At 50.0% G+C, this 25,419-nt stretch overlaps 1 protein-coding gene across 1 annotated transcript in view; it reads right to left on the reverse strand.

Moving 5' to 3' along the window:
- The window catches only part of LOC119974762 (ALK tyrosine kinase receptor-like), a 1,320,646-nt gene that overhangs the window by 1,125,712 nt on the left and 169,515 nt on the right, over positions 1 to 25,419 (reverse strand). The window lies entirely within an intron of this gene.

The raw sequence follows: 25,419 nt of genomic DNA on the forward strand, positions 1-25,419 counted from the left end.
CTCTCAGGATTCCACCCTCTGCCGTGTTAGTTTAAACCCTCCCCAACAGCATTAGCAAACCTCCTTGCAAGGACGCTGGTCCTATTTCTGCTCAGGTGCAACCTGTCTGCTTTGTACAGGTCCCACCATCCCCAAAAATAGTCCCAATGTCCCAGAAATCTAAGCATTCCCTCCTGCACCATCTGTCATCCACGCATTCATCTGGACTAACCTCCTAAAGCATTACAAAATACCACGTGGCATCAGATGTAATCCCGAGATTACTACCTTCTATGTCCTGTTATTTAATCTACTCCATGGCTCCCTCGGTTCTGTTTGCAGGACTTTACCCTTTTTCTCCCAACATAATTGGCACCAATGTGTACCAGGATACATCTGTTTGCCCTCCCCCTTCAGAATGCCTTGCAGCCGTTCAGTGACATTCCTGACCCTGCCACTAGGGAGGCAATTTACCATCCTCTTTTGCGACTGCAGAAATGCCTGTCTGTTTCCCTTTCAATTGAATCCCCTACCACCACAGCTCTCCTGTTCTTCCTCCTCCCCTCTTGTGCAGCAGACCCACCCATGGTGCCATGAAGTTTGCTGCCACTGCTTTCCCCTGAACAGTCATCCTCTCCAAAAGTATCCAAAACGGTATATCTGTTAGAAAGGGGGATGGCCACAGGGGACTCCTGCACTACCTGTCTTCCTCTATTCTACCTGGTGGTCACCCATGCCCTTTCTGCCTGTTCAACCTTCACCCGCGCGCGCTGTGACCGCATCACTGAACATGTTATCCACAACTTGCTCAGCATCGCAGATACTTCACAGTGAATCTACTCTCAGCTCCAGCTAAATGCGGTTAGCCAATAGCTGCAGTTGGACACATTTCCTTCATGGATGGACGTGGTAATCAGGAATAACTGAAGCTTCCATAATTTTCCACACAGCACCGGAGGCTCATATCATGGTTACAAGCTCACCAGCCATGACAACTTTTAAGCCCCTCATATACTCCCATTTTTAACAAATAATTATGCTTATATAAGAAAACTATTAACTTACCCCCCAATGCAGAATTGACTTCCCTTACCCTACTTTGCTGAATTATATTACTTTATTATAATGACCCTGACTTTCACTTATTTGTGTTGTTTCTCAGTTAATATCTTCTTCCAAAACATAAACACTTTTGAAAATCACGACTGCTTCACTGTGACGCTGACTGCCAGGACACTGTTCCCAGACCCCATTGGGGAATGCCCATTTTCTGAGGCTGAGACTTGTATGACAGGTATAAAAGGCATGTAGAATGCATTAGCCTAGAAGCATGAGTTCCACAGTTCCAGCAGTTAGCAGGTTTGATGAGAGTCGGAGGCATTTCTCCTGTCACTGGCTTGAGGGTGGACAGCACAGGCTGTTACCTGGAGTTCTGTTCCCCTTGGGAGTCAAATAGCAACTGCTGCAGTTCAGTTCCAACAGAGATCACAGTGCAGCTTGGGGGAGGTTATGTGACATGCCTCCTTGATGTTGGACACAGGATGTATATTTCCAAGGCTGGAATTTAAGTGCTTTTTTAAATATAAATTTAGAGTATCCAATTATGTTTTTCCAATTAAGGGGAAAGTTACCGTGGCCAATTCACCTACCCTGCACATCTTTGGGTTGAGGAGGCGAAACGCACGCAAACACGAGGACAATGCGCAAACTCCACACGGATAGTGACCCGGGGCCGGGATCGAACCCAAGTCCTCGGAGCTGTGAGGCAGCAGTGCTAACCACTCCGCCACCGTTCTGCCTGGAATCTAGGTGCTTAATTGCAGTCGTGGTTGCTTTTGTTTTTGGAGACAGTGGTGTCTGGTTAACTGATGAAACCATGGAGTCATAGAACTGCTGCATTCGGCCCATCATATCTGCACCAAACGTCCAAAAGCACTCCCCACCACCCAGGACAACTCCCCCGCCATAATCACATAAGCCTGCAACCCCACCTCACTTGCACATCTTTGAACACTAAGGGGCAATTTAGCGTGGTCAATCCAACAAACCTGCACATCTTTGGACTGCGGGAGGAAACCGGAGCACCCGGAGGAAACCCACGCAGACTCGGGGAAAATGTGCAAACTCCACACAGACCGTCACTCCTCACAGACAGATACTCTCTTTGTTGAAACTGTTGCACCATAATGAGAGATTGGGACTTGCGAAGGTTTACCATTGTTCAGAGTTAGCTGGGCCAAATTGCTGCGGCCATTTTTGCCTTGAAACGGCTGCAGGGCATCGGGTGTCTGGCAGAACCCATTGTTTCCTCAGCAGTTTTCCATTTTTCAGCAGCACAGCCAAAAATGACTTTATAAAATAGTCCATATATTTTCTTTCACCTATTGACCGTGACATTCCAATTCTTCCTGTTGGCCTGAATCCAACTCCTTCCTCCAGCAGTGTGTGTCAGATTGTCAATACCGTAGTGAGGCACAAATAAACTGCATCACCAGTGCAGGGTCATTAATTATTTTTGATCAATGCCCTTTCGTTATAAAGTGTACATTGTGTACACATACTTCAAATGCGCCTTTTATATTAAATGAAAGATTAATAAATGTATTCGGAATACCAAAATAAAACCCAGGTGATTATAGTTTCATTACTTTGCTCAGTTTTCAAGCTTTTAAATGGTTTGCTTTGCAACTCAGTTCATCTACTTTAATCAGCAGAATTAATATGAAGGAAATTGGATACCGATAGATCATGCAGTATTTTAATCCATTGAATGTCTTGAACAAGATACAACATTATGAGCATTTCCAACTGCAGATTGATTTCATGGTGGCTGCTTCAATTAAAATGACCTTCTATGTATGTTTTAATGTATGTAGTATAGATATGGGAGCCATTGTATGGCAGTAATCTCATTTCATGCTCAACAGCAAGACTAGAATGGTTTAGCGCCATCGGCTGAAATTAGAAACTGAATTATTGCCTTTTAATCCCTGCTGGATATTCATTAATATCGAAGTGTTGAAGATTAGAGCAAATTTCCTTTTTCCCCAGTTTTCTAATATTTCCGCAACTGTCTGATTCCTCGCCCAAGTGGCCAAAGCTTCAGGTGTAACCTCAGATTCTAAGTGCAGAATTTGCATTTTTGAGATGGGTAATTTACCGACTTGGCACACTGGCCTTGGGAGAAGGGCCTGCCAAGAAGGCGATTTTTGATCCGGTGGTGAAGTGGAGCTGGTGCTAACAGGAGTCGAGCCTATTGTCTCCCGGAAATAATTTGGAGGCAGCCTGTGGGCTGTTTTAAAGGCTCACCTTGGTACTTTGTGATTTTCTCAATCTCACCCCACATGTTCCACATGCCCCATCCATTCCACGCATGCATGTCCATGCACTCCTAATGGTCCCTCAGGTCCACCATGCAAAACTATGCTCATCCACCCATCCCCCATGGCCCCTCAATAGCCTTCACGTCAAGCTATGGCACCTCTGTGCCCATTAAATCACTGTAAGAAGTCTTACAACACCAGGTTAAAGTCCAACAGATTTGTTTCAAATCACTAGCTTTCGGAGCACTGCTCCTTCCTCAGGTGAATGAAGCGGTGGATTCCAGAAACATATATATGGACAAAGTCAAAGATGCCAGACGATACTTTGAATGCAAGTCTTTTCAGGTAATTAAGTCTTTACAGATCCAGCGAGAGGGGTAACCCGAGATTAAAGAGGTGTGAATTGTCTCAAGCCAGGACAGTTGGAAGGATTTTGCAAGCCCAGGCCAGATGGTGGGGGTGAATGTAATGTGACAGAAGTTCCACACACATGAGTACGGCCTCAACTGGGACCTTGGATTCATGTCGCATTACATTCACCACCCACCATCTGGCCTGGGCTTGAGAAATCCTACCAACTGTCCTGACATGAGACAATTCTACCTGGGGTTACCCCTCTCTCTGGATCTGTAAAGACTTAATTACCTGAAAATGCTCCCATTCAAAGTATCGTCTTGCACCTTTGACTTTGTCTATATATATGTTTCTGGAACTTACCTCTTCATTCACCTGAGGAAGTAGCAGTGTTCCGAAAGCTAGTGATTTGAAACAAATCTGTTGGACTTTAACCTGGTGTTGGAAGACGTCTTACTGTGCTCACCCCAATCCAACATCAGCATCTCCACATCACCAAATCACTGTACACTCTGTATAGAACCAATTGTTCCTATAGTAACAATAGTACGTGTTAAACATTTTTATTTAAGTCATTCGTTCATAACAATTGCTTTTGCTACAGTCAAGTCACTGTCCATTTAAAATATCAATAGCAGAAAGCGCAAACACTTGAAATCTCTTTATCTTGTTTAAATAAACATTGTGCAATTGACATAATAGATCAGAGAGCCAGAGCCGTCAATTGAGCAATTTTCCCCCAGGGACATCTGTTTCAGCACTCTGGACTTCCAGCCAAGAATGCAAAATGAGACTTGATTTGACACAGAAGTGCCATAGATTAGCATGGCGGGTTAAGTTGAGGGATGGGTGGAGGGGCCTACATTGGCATGGGTAAAACCTCTTGAATGTACTTGGCAAAACATTCCTTCATCCAGACTATACTTCATGATACCTCTGCCACCTGCACAGCTGGACCAACTCTATGAAAGTTGCAGAGGACTAGGACATGCCTATCCCTGCATGAAATCGGCCAGGTCACGAGTGTAGGGTACAGGCTCAGGACTCGAACCAGCTCACACTTACACAGCACTGGTGAAAACTGGAAACCCAAGAATTAAATCAGAAATCCTCGAAATGGGTCCCAACTGCCATATTCACACCCTCACAGTGTCACCCGAGTACCATGAAATTCCATCCCTAAATATTGGGAGGGTGTAGGAACACGGGACACTACGAAAGGAATTAAGCCCAATCTCACCACAATGTTTGAGAATTTTAATGCAAGGGTCACTGAACAAGATTAGGAAAGGCAACTTTAGCTAGTTCTTTTCCCCATTTGGAGCTCAGAGAAGTTAATCCACCTCAATTCCTGCCCCAGGTGAGATTGAAGAGCTGAGTGCAGAGAGGGATCCAAATTTAGCATGGTTATCCCAGGATAATGGTTAAATTTGTCAGGGCCCACTCCCCTCAGGATTATCTGTTCTGCAAATAGTCTAACCAACAATACTTCAAGAAACCACTCACCAAAAATTGAACGCTATTTTTCATACCTGCCTTGAAATGAAAATTGCTTATTGTCACAAGTGGGCTTCCAATTAAGTTACTGTGAAAAGCCCCAAGTAGCCACATTCCGGCACCTGTTCAGGGAGGCTGGTATGGGAATTGAACCGTGCTGTTGGCCTGCCTTGGTCTGCTTTAAAAGCCAGCGATTTAGCCCTGTGCTAGATGTGGAGCTGAGAGGAGAAAGTGTGTTATTCTCGGCTCCAAGGCACTACTGAAGCCCACTTCCAATTCTCCTCCTCACCAGGACGTATCTACCGTTGAGCTAAGTGACCCAAACTGAATCAGGCCACAGAAGCAAACAGCTTTTTAGAAGCGTGACAGGTAACAACATCTGCGCTGTTACAATATGACCTGAGGACCAAATTAGGAAGGTTCTCTGGTTTTTCAATTGGACTGCCCACTGGAAGTCCACCATCACCACCACAAATAGGACAGAACAATAAATCTTGCTTGAGGTCAAAAGCATTACATATTTAGAACTATAACTGAGTAAATAATTCTAGATTGTGAAACTGCAGCATCACTAACTCGTTTACTCTCGTTAGTGTTGTGTAAATTCCACACAGGTAGGATTAAGTCCCCGAGTTATTTGCATCGAATACAAAGTACATTCTTTCCATTTCTGCTACCAAGCAGTAATTTGCTTTTTATTCTTTTATTGATGAGAGTAAAAACAAAAAACTCAATTTCAATGAGAAAAGTTAACATAAACAAGTTTAGTAAGTGATTCAATGTTAATGACTGTTCTGTGCTTTGGTAAAGGGAAAAAGAAGTGAAAATATATAGTCCTTTGTGCCGAGATAATGGGAGAAATGGGATTTAAAATCTTTTTCTCCTGACAAGGCGCAACTTTATTCTGTGCAGTTTATGAATGCCCAATGGATAGATTGCTGTCATAAAAATTTTCCAATTGTTGGACAGGCAAGAGTACTGAACAACTAACTGAACAGTAACTCAGTAAGTGTAAATAACAGATTTTTGGACAACGAGCGCACAATCTCTGCCAGAAGTAAAGGTGAATATAAATCTGGGGATAAAAACAGATTTAGGTGCATTCAACACTTTATCACAAGTTCAGAACATCGCAAAGTGCTCCAAACCAACGCATTGGGTGCGATTCAACCACCCAGTTGCGTCCGGCATGGATCTGGGTAGATCGGGTAGATAGTAGGAAAGGCCAAAATCAAGATTCATGCCAAGCGTGAACCAATTTGCAATTCACCTGGCCCGCTCCTGAATTCCGGATCATGTCCAAAACTGTTGAGCATATCATTAACACTCATTTCAATCTCATTAGTGAGATTGAAGTCGGATTCAGCGTCTGGAGGCGTCACCTCATGTGCAGGGGACCGCCACACACCCTGAATACCCGGCTGAGGAACCCAGAGGGGAAGGCCAGAGAAGGGAAAGCCAGAGGAGCCCCAATGTAGACAGATGTCGTTGGTCTTTCGATGGGATGACGGCCAGCATGTACCGCAGGATATTCCATCGCAGCAAAGAGACAGCGCGGCACCTGTGGTGCCACTTCCGAGCGGACATAGCACCCCAGGGCGAGGAGGATACCTGCTCCGGTAGCCGTGAAGATCACCACAGGTTGAGCTTTTATACAACGGGCTCATTCCAGGACTCGAGCGGGGATCTGTGCGCCATTTCTCAAGCTACAATCCACAGGTGCAACTGGAAGGTCATGGAGGCCCTGTATGCCCAGGCATCCAACTATATCACCTTCAACCTGGAACAGGCACACTAAAATGCCCGGGCTGCAGGATTCTGCACCATTGCCTGAATGCCCATACTGAGGAGGCACTAGATGGCATGTGTGTCACTTTGCACCCTTTATTAACAGGAAGGCGTTCCACTCCCTGAATGTTCAGATTGTGTGCAGCCAACACCTCCAGATCATGCACATGTGTGCACGCTGCCAAGATAGTGTGCATGCCAACTACACCCTGGGGCACTCGGAGATTTCCAATGTCTTCGAGAACCACCCCGGAATGAAGGGATGGCTGTTGGGGGGCAAGGGGTACCTACTAAGGGCCTGGCTGATGGCTCCAGTGCAGTGACCTGAGACCGAGGCGGAGAGCTGATATAACAAGGCCCAAGCTGCACCGTGTGCTGTCATTGAGCGCTGCATCGGACGGCTCAAAACGCAGTTCCGATGCCTGGACCGCTCTGGTGGTGCCCTTCAGTACACCCCCTGATGTAAATATCGTTATGTCTGGGCCAGTGGGAAGCCCCCAAATTCGATAAGGGTAAGGAGAGAAAATGTATTCTCCCGACGGCTACTCATATCACCAGTTCTCCCCCCCCCCCCCACCCCACCCTGGGTCTCGTTCACACCCCCCCCGCCTTCCTTCTCCGCAAGGGGTGAATGTGGTGATATGATCTGCATACCTGTCTGCCATTGGGCCAGAACGTCGGCTTACCATTGGCCCTGGTCGGTCATGTGCCTCTCGACCGATTGGCCGAGAGGCTGAGTTAACCACGCCTCTATTAATGAGGTATAAATGGTCAGACGCCTGACGATCGTCCTTTCCATTGTAGACGATCGCAGAGCTGTGTTCTAGTCAATTAAAGCCAGACTTTGGTAAATCACTCGCCTCGCGTACAATTGATGGCCTCGATGACCCCTTCCATCAGCAACCTCTGGACCTCGGAACTCATGAAGGACCGGTCCTGGGCGCTATACCGTCTGCTCCGTGTCGCGACGGGTTTGCAATCGGGGGTGAGATTAGCAAACAGGGAGGGGGGTCCACTTTGAGGGACGCGAGGCTGCAGACAGTGAGAGGGGGTATAGGGCTGCCGAATTGAAAGTTCACGCTCTGCAGGTTGCACTGGAAGTCCAGTCCTAGGAGTGCCGGTGCGCAAAGGTCAGGGAGGACAAGGAATTTATAATTTAAAAAAACCTTCCCTTGGGCCATGAGGTCCGCGATGCAGCACCCGGTGATGCGGATGAAGAGCGAACCTGAGGCTAACCCGATTTTGTGTGTTACGGGATGGACAGGGAGCACGCAGCGTCTTACCGTGTCAGGGTGAACGAAGCTTTCCGTGCTCCCGGAGTCCAGCAGGCAGTCCGTCTCGTGGCCGTTGAGGTGGATCAGTGTTGTGGCTTTGGCGAGTGTGCGTGCACGTGACTGGTCGAGTTGAACGGCCGAGAGCCGTGGAGAAAATCCGTCGTCGCTGTCCGAGTCGATGCTGGAGGGACCTTGCGTGGCAGTCCCGGAAGTCGGTGGCCAGGATCCATATGTGAAGTCTGTGCCCCACAATGGCGGCGCCCAGGACCCGCACGTGGGGTCGGCGCCCAAAGATGGCGGCGCCCAGGAAGCCCTCGTGGCCGCTGGGGGCGGAGCTAGCATTGCTGGCAAGCCGGGTGGAGCAGCTGCGGGAGGAGGTGAGGCGCGCAGGCCGGGGGCAGGAGGCCGGGGGCGGGGGGAGCAAATTCTCGCGGCGGGCAGGTAGGGACCGGGAGGGCCCGGAGAGGCGAGCCGGTCGGGCGCCGGGGCCCGGGGGCGGGGGAGCAGATTCGCGCGGCGGGCAGGCAGGGACCGGGGTGGCCCTGAGAGGCGAGCCGATCGGGCGCCGGGGCCCGGGGTGGGGGGAGAGGTACGCGCGGTGGGTAGGTAGGGACCGGGGGGGGGGGGGGAGTGCTGTGGGAGGTCAGGAGCGGCGGGTGGCGGGTGGGAAGCGTGCCAGGAGGCGGCCTGGCCAGGGTCATAGGTGCGAGCGCTTTGATCTGCGACCTCCAGGGAGGCGGAGAGAATCAGCGTCTCAGTTAAACTGAGTTCGTCTCTTTCCAGCATCCGCTGGCGGATCACGGGAGACAGCATCCCAGCCACGTAAGCGTCTCTGATCAGTAGCTCCATGTGCTCTGTAGCCGAGACCGCTACGCAGGAGCAACTTCTCCCCAGGGCATAGAGGGCCCGGGCGTATTGGCTTAGAGACTCACTGGGGACCTGCTTTCTGGTGGCCAGCAGATGTCGAGCGAATACCCTGTTGACCGGTTTGATGAATTGTCCTTTTAGCTTTTGTATAGCGTCATCATAATCCGTTTCCTCTTTGATTATTGTGTAAGCGTCGATACCCACGCTGGAGTGGAGGACGTGCAGCTTCTGTGCCCCGGTGGGGGGGGGGGGGGGGGGGGGGGGGGGGGGGTGGTTGTAGATGCTAGGAACCCTTCGAGGCAAGTCAGCCAGAGTTGGAAAAGTTCTGCTGCAGAGTTTGGAGTTTGCGGGCTGATGCGGAGGCATTCGGGCTTGATGCGGAACTCCATCTTCAAAGTCGTAGTCAATTAAATTGATGTACCATCAATTGTACGCGAGGCGAGTGATTTACCAAAGTCTGGCTTTAATTGACTAGAACACAGCTCTGCGATCGTCTACAATGGAAAGGACGATCGTCAGGGGTCTGACCATTTATACCTCGTTAATAGAGGCGTGGTTAACTCAGCCTCTCGGCCAATCGGTCGAGAGGCACATGACCGACCAGGGCCAATGGTAAGCCGACGTTCTGGCCCAATGGCAGACAGGTATGCAGATCATATCACCACACCCCCCAGAGGACCTCCCACTTTGTAGTGGTCTTCTGTGCCCTTCACAACCTGGCACAGCAGCTGGGAGACAAGGGACATGCGGCCTCATTTGGGGAGGAGGAGGTGGCCCAGGAGGGGCTGGAGGAGAGCTGGGGGAAGAGCTGTAGGAGGAACTGGAGGATGGAGGACAGATGGCCGCTTGTCCAGCCCGTCCGGGGGACCAGGAAGACGTTCATCCACATCAGATTCACATAGGATGAGGCTATGTCCGTCAGCTCAACCCATCCGCCCAATTTCCCTCCTTCGCCTCCCAATTTCCCCCAACCCCCAATCACCCCCCCATCCCCCCTCACCCAATGCCTCCTTCTTCCTCCAATCCCCACCCTCCCCCTCCCTCTCTCATTCCCCTCCCTCCCCATCACACCAGCCTCTCCCCGACCATCCTATTCCAACCTCCAAGGGTCTGGGTAACATCACTCCAGGGTGTTGGGCCTCTGACAGCACTGTCAGCGGGTCAATATACATGGCAGGCGAGTGATTGTTTTTTTAAATGCATTTTATTCAAACTTGTAGCAAAGTAGGTTACAGCAAATAAACACCCTGGGAAACATTTTTCCCAACAATCAACTATAGGTTGGACAGATTTTTCTCCTTTTTCACCCTCCCCCTCACTCCCCTCCCCTCCCCATCATCCACACCCCACCCCCCTGCGACAAACAGCTCCTCAAACACGGTCACAAACATCCCCCACCTTTTCTCAAACTCCCCTGCTGAGCCCCTTAACTCATACTTTATCTTCTCTAACCGCAGAAAGTCATGCAGGTCACCTAAGCAAGCTGCTACCTCCGGTGTCGATGCCGACCGCTACTCCAGTAAAATCCGTCGCCGTGCAATCAGAGAGGTGAAGGACAAGACATCGGCCTCCCTCCTCCCCATGAGCTCCGGCTTCTCTGAAACCCCAAATAGCGCCACCAAAGGGTCTGGGTCCACTCCCTCCTCCACTATCCTGGCTAAGATCGCAAACATTCCCGCCCAGAATCATCCCAATTTTGCACAACCCCAAAACATGAGCGCATGATTCACTGGCCCCCGCCCACACCTCTCACTCATCTGCTACACCCTGAAAGAACCCACTCATTCTCGCCCGAGTCATATGCACCCTGTACACCACCTTAAACTGTATCAGGCTCATCCTTGCACAAGAGGAGGTCCCGTTTACCCTTCGCAGTGCCTCACTCCATACTCCCCAGTTGATCTCCATTCCCAACTCCGCATCCCATTTCTCCTTGATCTTCACCACCCGCTCGCCTCCCTGCTCCCCCAGCCACTTAAATATCACCCCAATTCTTCCCTCCCCTTCCACATCTGGAAGCAGCAGTCGCTCCAGCAGGGTGTATCCCGGCAACCTAGGGAATCCAGACCTTTTGTGCAAAATCCCTAACCTGTAGATACCTGAACTCACTCACCCTCGGCAGCTCTACCCTCTCCCTTAGCTCCTCCAGATTGGCAAACCCTTCCTCCAAATACAAGTCCCTCACCTTGACCAGCCCCACTTCCCTCCACCTCCTGTATACACTATCCATCCCCCCCGGCTCAAACCCATGATTCTCGCACAGTGGAGTTAGCACGGACATCCCTTCCACCCTAAAATGCCTCCTCAGCTGATTCCATATCTTCACTGTGAACTGCACGACTGGGCTCCCTGAATACCTACTCGGAGCCATTGGCTATGCTGCCGTCACCCTAGCCCTCAAACTAGACCTCTGACAAGATTCCTCCTCCATCCTAACCCACTCAACCCCTTCTCCTTCTCACCAACGCGGCACCTGATCCACATTTGCCACCCAATAATAATGAAGCAAGTTTGGCAATGCCAACCGCCCCTGCTGCCTCTGCCTCTGTAGAAGGGTCCTCCCCACCCTCGGCACCTTCCCCACCCTCGGCACCTTCCCCGCCCATACAAAGTCAGAGATGATTGTGTCCACTTTCTGAAAAAAGGCCTTTGGTATAAAGTTCGGGAGAGCCTGAAAGATAAACGAGAACCTCGGCAGAATATTCATTTTCACCACTTGGACCCTCCCCACCAATGTTAAGTGCAGTGTATCCCACCTCTTAAGATCCTCCCTAGCCTCCTCCACCAGCTTTGTTAAGTTCCACTTATGGAGCCCCGTCCGTTCCCTCGCTGCCTGAATCCCCAAGTACCTAAACCTACCCCTCGCTACCGTAAATGGCATCCCCCCTAAATTAGCCCGCTATGCCAGCTCATTAACCGGGAATACCTCGCTTTTCCCAACATTCAGCTTGTATCCCGAGAACAGCCCAAACCTCCCCAACAGGCCCATAATCCTTCCCATACTCTCCAAAGGATCCGAAACATACAGCCGGAGGTCATCGGCATAGAGCGACACCCGATGCTCCCTCTGTCCCCTCATTATCCCCTGCTACTCTGCCGGCCCCCTGAGACCCATCGCTAATGGCTCTATGGCCAGCGCAAACAGCAGTGGCGACAGCCTTGCCTTGTACCCTGTGTAAGTCAAAGCTTCGTGAGCTCATATCATTCGTCCTCACCCTCGCTCTTGGCGCCACATACAGAAACTGCACCCAAGCCACAAATCTCGGCCCAAACCCAAACCTTCCCAAAACTTCGAACAAGTACCGACATTCCACCCATTCAAATGCTTTCTCCGTGTCCATGGCCACCACCAGCTCCGGTACCAGAGCTCGCGACGGATTCATAACCACATTAAACAGCCGCCTTATATTACTCGCGAGCTGCCTGCCCTTCACAAAGCCTGTTTGATCTTCTGCAACCACCCCCGGGACACAATCCTCCATCCTCCTCGCCAACAACTTAGCCAATACTTTCATATCCGTGTTCAATCGTGATATGGGCCTATACAACCCACATTCCACCGGATCCATCCCTTTTTTGGGGATTAGTGTGATTACTGCTTGCATCATCGTCTCCGGCAACTCCCCCTTCTCCATTGCTTCATTAAATGCCCCCAACAGATGTGGTGCCATGTCCTCCGCAAATTCCTTATAAAATTCTGCCGGATACCCATCTGGCCCAGGGGCCTTCCCTGACTTCATACCCCTAATACTATCCAGCACCTTCCTCAGCCCCAGGGGCTCCTCCAATGCCTGCCTCTTTGCTTCCTCCACCTGGGGAAATTCCAGCTCGTCTAGAAACCATCCCATGACACCCTCCTCTCCTCCTGGGTCTACCTCATAAAGTCCCTGGTAATACTCTCTAATTGCCTCATTTATCTTCCCTGGCTCTGACACCACATCCCCAGCCTGGGGAGACGCAGCCTGTCTCCGCAGCTGGTGCGCTAGCATGCGGCTCGCCTTCTCCCCATACTCGTATTGCATCCCTCTTGCCCTACGCAGTTGCCCTAGCGCCTTCCCCATTGTCAGCCTGTCAAATTGCCCCTGCAACTTTTTCCTCCTCGCCAATCCCTCCACGGTGGGCACCCTCGAATATTCCCTGTCCACCTCCACTATCTCGCTCACTAGATGATCATGTTCCGCCCTCCTTTCCTTATTCGCACGAACCGTAAATTAGATAATTTCTCCCGGACCACTGCCTTCAGTGCTTCCTAAAAAGTGCCCGGCAACACCTTCCCATTCTGATTGAATGCCATATAATACCTAATCGCCAACCGCACCTTATCACAAAAACCTCCATCCACCAACAAACCCGAGTCAAACCTCCACCCCGGCCTCTGCTCTCGTCCCCTGCTCCCGTCCCGTACTGAACTGAATATCCAGTCAGTGGGGTGCATGGTCCGAGATAATTATCCCCGCATACTCTGCCCCCTCCACCCTAAACAAAATCTCCAGATTCACTACAAAGTAATCAATCCTCGAATACACCTTTATAGACGTGTGAAAAGAAGGAATACTCCCTTCCCACTGGGTTCTGAAAGTGCCATGGATCCACCACACCCATCCTCTCCATAAACCCCCCCAGCTCCCTTGCCATTCATACCCTACCCATCGACCTGGGGTTCAATCTATCCACACTCGGCTCCAGTACCCAGTTAAAATCTCCTCCCGTGATCAACTGGGACATGGCCAAATCTGGGATTGCTGCCAGCAATCCCCTCATAAAACCCACATCATCCCAATTTGGGGCATACACATTTACCAACACTACCGGTGCCCCTTTTTAATATCCCACTCACAGTCACATATCTCCCACCTGGATCCCTCACCTCCTTCGCACTCACAAATCCCATTTTTTTGCTCATTAAAATCGCCACACCCCTCGATTTCAAATCAAACCCCGAGTGAAAAACCTGCCCGCCCACCCCTTCCTTAACCTAACCTGGTCCTTCACACGGAGGTGTGTCTCCTCCAAAAAGACAACCACCGCTTTCAAGCTCCTGAGATGTGCGAACACCCGCAAACTTTTAACCGGCCCATTCAGTCCCCGGTCGTTCCACGTTACCAACCTTGCCGGAGGCTTGCGCCTCTAATCCCTCTACCGTCCGTCATCTTCCCCACTTAACTCCTGCCCCTTTAATTCCACTCTGTACCTAGCCCATACCAGATGGCCTCTTTCTTCACCCTTGACCATGTCATCTCTCACCCACTGCCACGTCACAGAAACCCCCCCCTCCTCGCTTTTCCCCATCCCCTTCTTTGCCTCCCACTTCCCCTTTCCCCCCCCCCCCCCCTTCCCCCGGGCATTCTTCTTGGCCTTCTCCCCCACCACCTCACTTCCGTTCACCAGCATAACCTGCTAGCACGGCTGCCCCTGCCCAAAGGCACATCCTAATGACCTCCCCCTCCCTCAGCTCAAAGAAGAAGGCCTCCTGCTGGCCTTGCCCTCCCCCACCCAAACAAGGACTTCTCCTGAACTCCAGGTAGCTTCTCCAAAAGCAAACAAACAAATGTTAAACACAAACAGTCCCATAAAACAGGAGGGGGGATGGGAACATTCACCCCACATAAACTTTCCACCCCTACAACTCCTTACAATCTCAACATTGAACAAAGCCCCACCCCCCCCACAAAAAAAGACGAAAATCCCCCAATCTCTACACACACTTCAAACATGCTCCCGAGCATTACATAGTGCCAGCACCCCGGTTCCCATGCATTGTGCACTCAGTTTCCCCCCCCCCCCAGTTTATGCTCCTTAAGGAAGTCTTCGGCCGCTTTTGGTGTCTCGAAATAATACTCCCGGCCAAGAACGTCACCCATAATTTCGCCGGGTAGAGCACCCCAAACCTGATCTGCCGTCGGTACAGCACTGCATTGGCCTTGTTGAAACCTGTCTGCCGTTTTGCCAACTCGGCTCCAATGTCCTGATAAATCCAGACATTATTTCCCTCCCAGTCGCAGCTATGCTTCTATCTGGCCCCCGTTGAATTTTCTCTTTCTCCACAACTTTATGAGTCCCACGATCACAGCCCGTGGCGGCTCCCGAGCTCTAGGCTTTTGCTTCAGAGACCTATGCGCTCGGTCCACTTCAGATGCCTTATCTAGCAGCCCTTCTGCCACCAGTCCCACCAGCATCCTCGGGACGTACCTCGTGGCACTCACACCTACCACTCCTTCAGGCAGGCCCACTATTCGCAGGTTCTGCCTTTGAGGTATTCTTCTGCTCCTTCACCTTTGCCCTCAGCGTTTTACAAAGGTCTCCTAGGAGCCCCACCTCCGCCTCCAGAGCCACCACACGATCGCTGTGGTCCGAGATCACGCCTTCAATCTCCCAAATCTGTGACCACTGCACCTCCAAACACCTCTCCATCCGCTCCAAAGTACTCTTCAGGGGTGCCACAGCTTCTGCAATAACCTTTGCAGGATCCTCATGCATTTCTTTCCTTTGTTTATGGAATTCCTCCTTGATAAAAGTAATCAGTTCCTGTATCTGGGGCCTTACAGCTTGCCCCTCCCCCACCTGCATGCTGGAAGAGACTGTCTGTGAAGCACAAGACTGTTTCCACTTTCCAGCCAAACCTCTCACTGTTTTCTGCCGGGTCCGGTGATCAGAAGACATACCATTCCAGGGATAAACTACCCCTCTAACATTCACCTACGCCTTTTCATCAAAATTCCACCCGGATGTGGGTAAAAAGAGCCCTTTTCTGTGACTTTGAACAGGAACAGCCCTTCATGTGACCAATCACTCCATGGTCACAAGCGGAAGTGTCTCTGGCAGGAGAGTGTTGTAACTGTGAGGTACGCTCTGGTGCCCCTCAGTTTATGCCAAAGTCACACTCCTGTCTTTCTGCTGACAGCTCTCTCACACCCATCCTCTGAACGGGGTCTGCATCGAGGGTGTTTGATCTTGGTCCACTGTGCCCGGAGGGCAGGGTGGGAGGAACAGAGGCCGAAAGGGAGTGGGAGTGCAGGCAGGCACGCTGTGAAAACTAATGTGACAGAGGCTTCAGATGTATCAGGTGTAACATGCTTTACTTGTGAACTCTTGACATTTCCATTTCCCCTAGCTACAGATATTGACCCCCATCCCAATGCCCTCTCAGAGCTCCTCAATCTTCTTAATGTCTCGTGGTATAGTGTTACATCTAGGTGGGTCCCCATGATACACATCAGAGATGGAGGCAGCCTGCTGCTTTCCACAGCCCGTGGCCTTAGATGCCCTTGATGGGGGGGTCCCGGCCAACCCCCGGCCAACTTACAACACCGTGCTACCCTGTCCTGCCCGTTGCCCTTAAGATGCACCCGTATCAGGAGAGGGGATTTGGAAATGTTGTCTATGACTATTAGACCACGATAGTTTCCTTAATGGATGGCCCCGGATTGGGCTCCAGCGCTTCCTCTTCCCTGATGGTGCAGATCGGGCCCTGGGAGTCTCCATGAGACAGAGGGACAGCTAGAGTGAGCTCCAGAGGCCTCTGAGTCATCTGGCTTTGCCAGCCCTAGTGGCTGCCTATTGTCTGAACCATGATATTGACGCTCTCAGCGATGGCTCCTCTGTGACTGGGCAATGCTCTGGAGTGCCTCAGCAATGTCAATCTGCATCTGGGATATGTCCGTCAGTGACTGGGACATGCTCTGGAGAGCTTTGGCAATGTCCATTTGCATCAGGGACATGTCCCTCAGTGACTGGGACATGAAGTTGAGGCCCTTAGCCATGGTTGTCACAGACTGAGCCATGCCTTGGACATCACCACTCAAGATGCGGACATTGTGCTCCAGGTTTTCCACTGCGTTCGCCACCCTAGCAGTGTTGGCCTCGCTGTCACGCATGGTTGGTAGCACCTGCAACCAAAGCCTATAGGATTCCTCCAATCGGCTATGCAGTCGCTGGAATGTACCTGACATCCCCTGCTGAATGTCACGGCTGTGTCCTGTCATCTGCATCAGCTCTGGGAGGCCCTTGTCCAGAGGCTCGGCATCTGGCTGGGACCCAGCTCAGCCCTGGGATCCAGCAGACCTCTGACTGCTGGCACCCTTGGATGTTCCTGTCTGCACCTGATGTGCATCAGCAACTGTGTGGTGCTCACCAGATTGTGCCCCTGAAGTCTGTCCACTAATGTCGCCCACTGAAGTGTGTGTCTCTGTGCTGGTGGAAGTTGGGGGCTGTAGCTGTGATGGCTCACTGGTGCCCTCCTCGGAGTTCTCATCTGAGGTGCTCTCTTGGGTGGCGGGAGGGGGGTATGACTCCGGATGGCCCGGCCTCATTAGATGGAGATCCTGCGAGACAATGGAAATGTTGTCAGTGAGAGGGAAGGATCATTTTGTCTGACAGGAACAACTCACTTGAGACAGGTGACCTGGGTGAAGAGGCAGCAGATCCTCACCTCTGTGGTGCAGGCCAACCTCACTATCGGTGACTGCTCTCTCCTCGGACAACCCCGCGATCTCCAGGGCCCATTTCTCATAAGGAGTGAAGAATCGAATTTTGGGGACTCCGTTCCCCCATCTTGGCCCTTTCTTGCTTATTATGGACTATCTTCTCCAGCGGCGACAAAGAGAGGGTATTGGATCAGGGGGGGGGGGGGGGTTTATAGTAAGTGGGTCACTGTCTGTGCGGAGTCTGCACGTCCTCCCCGTGTGTGCGTGGGTTTCCTCCGGGTGCTCTGGTTTCCTCCCACAGTCCAAAGATGTGCAGGTTAGGTGGATTGGCAATGCTAAATTGCCCGTAGTGTCCTAAAAAAAGTAAGGTTGGGGGGGGGTTGTTGGGTTACGGGCATAGGGTGGATACGTGGGTTTGAGTAGGGTGATCATTGCTCAGCACACCATCGAGGGCCGAAGGGCCTGTTCTGTGCTGTACTGTTCTATGTTCTATAAGTGGACACCGCAACTGGACATGAAGGGGTTGTGCTGGTGGGTGCAGGGTTTGCTGAGGAACAAGCATGAAGATTGGTGTGGGGAGGATGCAAAACGTCAGCCAATAATCTGTGGGGGGTGAGGGGGGGTGTTGGGAATTTGAGGGAGGCGGAAATTATGCCAGGAGAGAGATGATGAATTACTATTGCAGATCGGTGGAAGTCTGGGGTGACATGGTGGCACAGTGGTTAGCACTGCTGTGTCACAGCGCTGAGGAACCAGGTTCAATCCCGGCCCCCGGTAACTGTCCGTGTGGAGTTTGCACATTTTCTCTGTATCTGCATCGGTCTCTCCCCCACAACCCAAAGATGTGCAGGGTAGGTGGATTCGTCACACTAAATTGCCCCTTACTTGGGAAAAAAAGTGGGGACTTTAAATTTTAAAAAAGCTCGGTGGAAATCGTTGGTTATCTTCTGACATTGGACGGTGGTTCTCCTGGTTACGTTGCCCACACTGACAGCACCTGTGACACCATAGCTCTCCCTCAGTACTGCAATGATGTGTCAGCCAAGATAGTTGTGCTGAAGGACTAACGGGAGGCAAAATAACTGCTACTAGCTAAGCCATGGCTAACACGAGAGAAGCAGGTCATGCGACACTTTGGCACTTTTGGAAAATGAGCTGAATGCCAGAGGTGAGGTGAGAGTGACTGCCCTTGACGTCAAGGCAGCATTTGACCAAGTATGGCATCAAGGAGCTCTAGCAAAACTGGAGTCAATGGGAATCAGGATGAAGACTCTGCAAAGGAAAATGGTTGTGGTGGTTAGATGTCAATCATCTCGGCTCCAGGACATCATTGCAGGAGTTCCCCAGGGTAGTGTTCAGGCACAACCATCTTCAGCTGCTTAATCAATGACCTCCCTTCCATCATAAGTTCACAAATGGGGATGTTTGCGGATGACTGCACAATGTTCAGCAGCATTCACAACCTCTCAGATAATGAAACAGTCCATGTCCAAATGCACCAAGACCTGGTCAATATCCAGGCTTGGGCTGACAAGTGGCACGTTACATCTGCGTTACACAAATGCCAGGCAATGACCATCTCCTACACGAGAGGATCTAACCATCTCCCCTTGACATTCAATGGCATTACCATCGCTGTATCCTCCACAATCAACATCCTGGAGGTTACCATTGATCAGGAACTGAACTGGACTAGGCAAGTTAATACAGTGGATACCAGGGTAGCTCAAAGGCTAGAAAGGCTAGGAACTCACGTCCTGACCCGCCCCAAAGCCTGTCCACCATCTACAAGGTACAAGTCAGGAGTGTAATGGAATACTCTCCACTTGCCTGGATGAGTGCAGCACCAACAACACTCGACATTCGACAGCTAATCCCAAAAAAAGGGAAGGATCCAGTGCAACGTGGGTCATATAGACCCATATCACTATTGAACACGGATATGAAGTATTGGCTAAGTTGTTGGCGGGGAGGATGGAGGATTGTGTCCCGGGGGTGGTTGCAGAAGATCAAACAGCCTTCGTGAAGGGCAGGCAGCTTGCGAGTAATATAAGACGGCTGTTGAAAGTGGTGATGAATCTGTCGCGAGCTCTGGTACCAGAGGTGGTGGTGTCCATGGACACGGAGAAAGCATTTGATCGGATGGAGTGGCGGTACTTGTTTGAAATTTTGGGAAGGTTTTGGCCGAGATTTGTGACATGGGTGTGGTTGCTGTATGTGGCGCCAAGAGCGAGGGTGAAGACGAATGATATGAGCTCACGAAGCTTTGACTTACACAGGGTACAAGGCAGGGGTGCCCGCTTTGAGCTGGCCATAGAGCCATTGGCGATGGCTCTCAGCAGATTGGCAGAGTGGCAGGGGACAATGAGGGGACAGAGGGAGCATCGGGTGTCACTCTATGCTGATGGCCTCTTGCTGTATGTTTTGTATCCGTTGGAGAGTGTGGGAAGGATTATGGGCCTGTTGGAGAGGTTTGGAGGGTTTTCGGATACAAGCTGAATGTAGGGAAAAGCGAGATATTCCCGGTGAATGAGCTGGCACAGCGGGCTAATTTAGGGGGGGATGCCATTTACGGTAGCAAGGGATAGGTTTAGGTACTTGGGGATTCAGGTAGCAAGGGAATGGACGGGGCTCCATTAGTGGAATGTAACGAAGCTGGTGGAGGAGGCCAGGGAGGATCTTAAGAGGTGGGATACACTGCACTTAACGTTGGCAGGGAGGGTCCAAATGGTGAAAATGAATATTCTGCCGAGGTTCTTGTTTATCTTTCAGGCTCTCATGAACTTTATACCAAAGGCCTTTTTTTGGAAAGTGGACACAATCATCTCTGACTTTGTATGGATGGGGAAGGTGCCGAGGGTGGGGAAGGTGCCGAGGGCGGGGAAGGTGCCGAGGGCGGGGAAGGTGCCGATGGTGGGGAGGACCCTGCTACAGAGGCAGAGGCAGCGTTTGCGTTGCCAAACTTGCTTCATTATTATTGGGCGGCGAATGTGCACAAGGTGCGGCGGTGGTGGGAAGGAGAAGGGGTAGAGTGGGTTAGGATGGAGGAGGAATCTTGTAAGGGGTCTAGTTTGAGGGCTATGGTGACGGCAGCGTTGCCAATGGCTCCTAGTAGGTATTCAGGGAGCCCAGTGGTGCAGTCCACAGTGAAGATATGGAATCAGCTGAGGAGGCATTTTAGGGTGGAAGGGATGTCGGTGCTAACGCTGCTGTGTGAGAATCATAGGTTTGAGCCGGGGGGATGAATAGTGTACACAGGAGGTAGAGTGAAGTGGGGCTGGTCAAGGTGAGGGATTTGTATTTAGAGGAAGTGTTCGCCAGTCTGGAGGAGCTAAGGGAGAGGGTAGAGCTGCCAAGGGGTTGTGAGTTCAGGTATCTACAGGTTAGGGACTTTGCAGAAAAGGTCTGGAAGGGGTTCCCTCGATTGCTGGGATACACCCTGCTGGAGCGACTGCTGCTTCTGGATGTGGAAGGGGAGGGAAGAATTGGGGATATATAAGTGGCTGGGGGAGCAGGGAGGCGAGCGGGTGGTGAAGATCAAGGAGAAATGGGAAGCGGAGTTGGGAATGGAGATCAATTGGGGAGGATGGAGTGAGGCACTGCGAAGGGTAAACGGGACCTCCTCTTGTGCAAGGTTGCTTCATTATTATTATCATTATTCATCATTATTATTGGGCGGCGAATTGTGCGTGATACAGTTTAAGATGGTGCACAGGGTGCATATGACTCGGGCAAGAATGAGTGGGTTCTTTCAGGGGGTAGCAGGTGAGTGTGAGAGGTGTGGGCGGGGGCCAACAAATCATGTGCACATGGTTTGGGGTTGTGAAAAATTGGGAAGATTCTGGGTGGGAGTGTTCGCAGTCTTAGCCAGGATAGTGGAGGAGGGAGTGGACCCGGACCCTTTGGTGGCGATATTTGGGGTTTCAGAGAAGCGGAGCTCATGGAGAGGAGGAAGGCCGATGTCTTGGCCTTCGCCTCTCTGATTGCACGGTGACGGGTTTTACTGGAGTGGCGGTCGGCATCGCCACTGGGGGTAGCAGCATGGTTGGGTGACCTGTATGACTTCTTGTGTTTAGAGAAGATAAAGTATGAGTTAAGGGGCTCAGCGGGGAGTTTGAGAAAAGGTGAGGGATGTTTGTGACCGTGTTTGAAGAGCTGTTCGTCGCAGGGGGGTGACAGGGCGAGAGGCGGGGGTGAAAAAGGAGAAAAATCTGTGCAAACTGGAGAGTTGATTGTTGGGAAGAATGTTTCCCGGGGGGTGTTTATTTTCTGTAACCTACTTTGATACAAGTTTGAATAAAATGCGTTTAAAAAGAAAAAAAAAGACATTTGACACCTTCCAGGACAAAGTAGCACGCTTGATTGCTCATCCCTCCATAAACATTCAAAGCCTTCACCATCGATGAACTATGGCAGCCATGTGTACCATCTACAAGGTGCACGGCAGTAACTCACCAAGGCTCCTTTGACAGTATCTTCCAAACCCAAGAACAATAGCGTCTAGAAGGACAAGAGCAGCAGATGTCTGAGAACCCCACCATCTGGAGTTTCCTCTCCAAGTCACTCAGCACCCTGACTTGGAAATATATCACCATTCCTTCACTGTCACTGGAACACCCTCCCTAACAGCACAATGGGAGTACCTACACCGCAAGACTGCAGCGGTTCAAAAAGGCAGCTCACCACCACCTTCTGAAGGGCAACTATGGATGGCCAATAAATGCCGGCCTAACCAGTGACGCCCACATCCTGTAAATTTCGTAAAATCACATGCCAGGAGACTTGTGATAACGGGGGCGGGGGGGGGGGGGGGGGGGGGGGGCACGGTTGCACAGTGGTTAGCACTGTTGCTTCACAGCAGTTCAATTCCCGGCTTGGGTCACTGTATGTGCCGGGTCTGCACGTTCTCCTCCTGTCTGCGTGGTTTCCTCCGGGTGCTCTGTTAGAAAGACGTGCCTGTTAGGTGAATTGGACATTCTGACTTCTCCCTCTGTATACCCGAACAGGTACTGTAGTGTGGTTACTAGGGGATTTTCACAGTAACTTCATTGCAGTGTTAAAATAAGCCTTCTTGTGACAATAATAAAGATTATTATTATTAAATGGACACAAGAAAATGCTAAAATCAGCAACAAAAATGAGTGTGAGCAAACGTAGTTTGCCATAAATGCATGCATTTGTCTGGGTGGCTATGGTCAAATTAATTTACAGATGTCAGACATCTTTGCCTGATAAATTACTCAAATTGATGCAACGATTTGCAAATGTAACACACATAGGAGTGATAATTAGCACAGCAGGGTCAAAAAAGAATCATGCAGTGCAGTAAAATTAAAGTTGGGCAATGATGATTATTCATATTTGCATCTGACAATTATAACCCACTCAGTCAGCTTTTAAATGCACAGAAAGTTTCAGGATAGCTGTTCGAGAGATATAACTGCTGTGCCTAAAATACACAAGCAGCACAAGATGTCAATTGATTCAGTGCATTCTGAACTTTCCTCACAGAGAAGAGAAGGGAGGTTACAGATTGATGCAGTGACAAATGGTGGCGTACATGGTGGGTGACAGGGAATCTATTGGAAAGGATGCAATCCACATTCGTACAATTATAATTACATAACTGAAGTGTGCAAATGTGTTCCAGTAGGTGTAAAGCAGTGAGGCTGTTGCAGCATGAGATGTGCCATATAATGCCTGCATAGCAACAAGTGCAATTTTTTAATTCTTGTTTTAGATGTGGCAGAATTCCAAGTGCAAAATGCAAAGTCCTCCTCGTACAAAGTCTCACCATTGCACTCTGCATCATTATCACTTGAAATAAGCACCAACTCAGAGTCTCGCATGTTGACATTTTCAGTGATTTAAGTGAGGATTCTCAGGCCAGTCACTTTCCAAAGGTGTGGAAAGACCAGAGCGGGATAATGGTAAATTTACATTGTTGACGCACTGCCTATGCCACTACACTGGTTGGTTTTAGCGCATTTGGGGGCGGGGTGGGAAGTAGGGCTGCATTTATCCCATCATAAATTTAGCACAAAGGCCACAGAAACCCTAGAACAAACACAGAAATTCATCAGTTATTCAGAGATGTTATTATAGCACAGTACTTTTTACTCAAAGATCAGCAGCCAATTTGAAGACCAACTGTGGGTTATTTAAATGTATTGTGACACTCAAGTCACTTCCGGACCATGTCCCATATTTGTCACTGTCTGGCAGAACCTTCTGCCAAAGACCCAGGTAAGCAGGCAAATGAATCTTTAGCAGTAGATCTTGCGGAAGCTTGCCACTTATTCCTTCCAGTGGAGCATCAGAAAATATTCCAGGCACCATAATTAGAGAAATATTTCAGTAGATTTCAATAAACTCACTTTTACTGTCATTTATTTTATAAAGGTCCATGAAATCACCCAGTAAATCACTTGGGAAGAGAGATGGGGAAAGAGTTTCAGTCGTATGCTGCAGGGGCTTAACACCACAGATATGCCTTTTTTTTGCCAAAATGCCCACATGGAAGACAACCTGATTAACATGTCTGCATTTGGTCCTTGGAACATGGGCCGGTTGATGTATTGGTGTAAGTTATTCATAGAATCATAGAATCCTCTGCCCATCGAGTCTGCACCGGCCCTTAGAAAGAGTACCCTACCCAAGCCCACACCTGCACCCTATCCCCGTAACCCCACCCAACCCAACCCTTTTGGACACTTAAGGGCAATTTAGCATGGCCAATCCACCTAACCTGCATATCTTTGTACTGTGGGAGGAAACCGGAGCACCCGGAGGAAACCCATGCAGACACGGGGAGAATGTGCAGACTCCGCATCCTGGATCCACTGGATCAGTCGAGGTCAAGGCCCCTTCTTTTCCCACATTGCACCTGCTAACGTGCCCTGCACCATGCAGACCTACTACCACCATTGTGTCGCTTCTCTCACCTCCAATTATGAGGGCAAATGGCATTGTCTCCCATGTTCACTCTGAACATATTCACCTTCTGCCTTCACTGCTGTTCACACAGAGTCTCAAATGCAGAACATGCGCCTGCTCCCAGCACTCCTTCCTCTATTTACGAGCAAGGCACTTGCTGCATGCTCAGGATCTTCCTATTTCCCTAGCAGCTCACTTCCTTCCCCCCACTCCACTCAACTGTTCAATCTCCCATGGCTAACCTCATCTTTCGACCTTTCCTCATGGAGGCAGGTGTGCATGTTAAATTGTAGCTGCCTTCAGTCAGATCCAATTTTTGCTAATAGGATGTCCAAAACATGGCTTGTACACTTTCAACCGATCAGGAGAAAGCATAAAGTTCGCAGAGTTCTCTGGAGCGTACCCTTTTGGAGAGGTAAGGCACACTTTTGAATAGGTACAGGGAAATCTTTGGAAGAGTTATGGTGCTTTTTGGGAGAGGTAAGATGCCCTTTGGGATAGGCAAGCTGCCTTTTGGCAGAGCTCAAATGCCCTTTGGAAATGTTACAAGTAGACATGAGTGTGTATAAATAATTGAGACATTGGAACTGTCAAGCTTATTGGAACTGTGAAGCTGTCAAGGGAACTGCCAATGGAGCTGTTAAATGTTTAATTTAAAAAAAATTAAATGTTTAATTTAGGGAAAAAAACGCTTGCAACGTGATAAAAATCGGTGCTTGATATTTCACTATGTCTCGCCAGAGGGCTATCATTGTGGGATTTGTGCTATCATTGTGGGATTTGTGCTACATGCCTGATTTCACAACCGATCATTGTCACAGTGTCATGCCTGTCAGTTCACAATTTAATTGATAGCTCCAATATATACTCTTATAAAGTATTTGAAGTGGGACTATGAATAAAATGTTTGTTTAAGTGATTAAGTAGATGAATGAATTTAAATGTAGTGAATGGGTTTTTAACCAGAGTATTTTTTTC

The sequence above is a fragment of the Scyliorhinus canicula genome, chromosome 1, assembly GCF_902713615.1.
Source record: "Scyliorhinus canicula chromosome 1, sScyCan1.1, whole genome shotgun sequence".
Classification (NCBI taxonomy): Eukaryota; Metazoa; Chordata; class Chondrichthyes; order Carcharhiniformes; family Scyliorhinidae; genus Scyliorhinus; species Scyliorhinus canicula.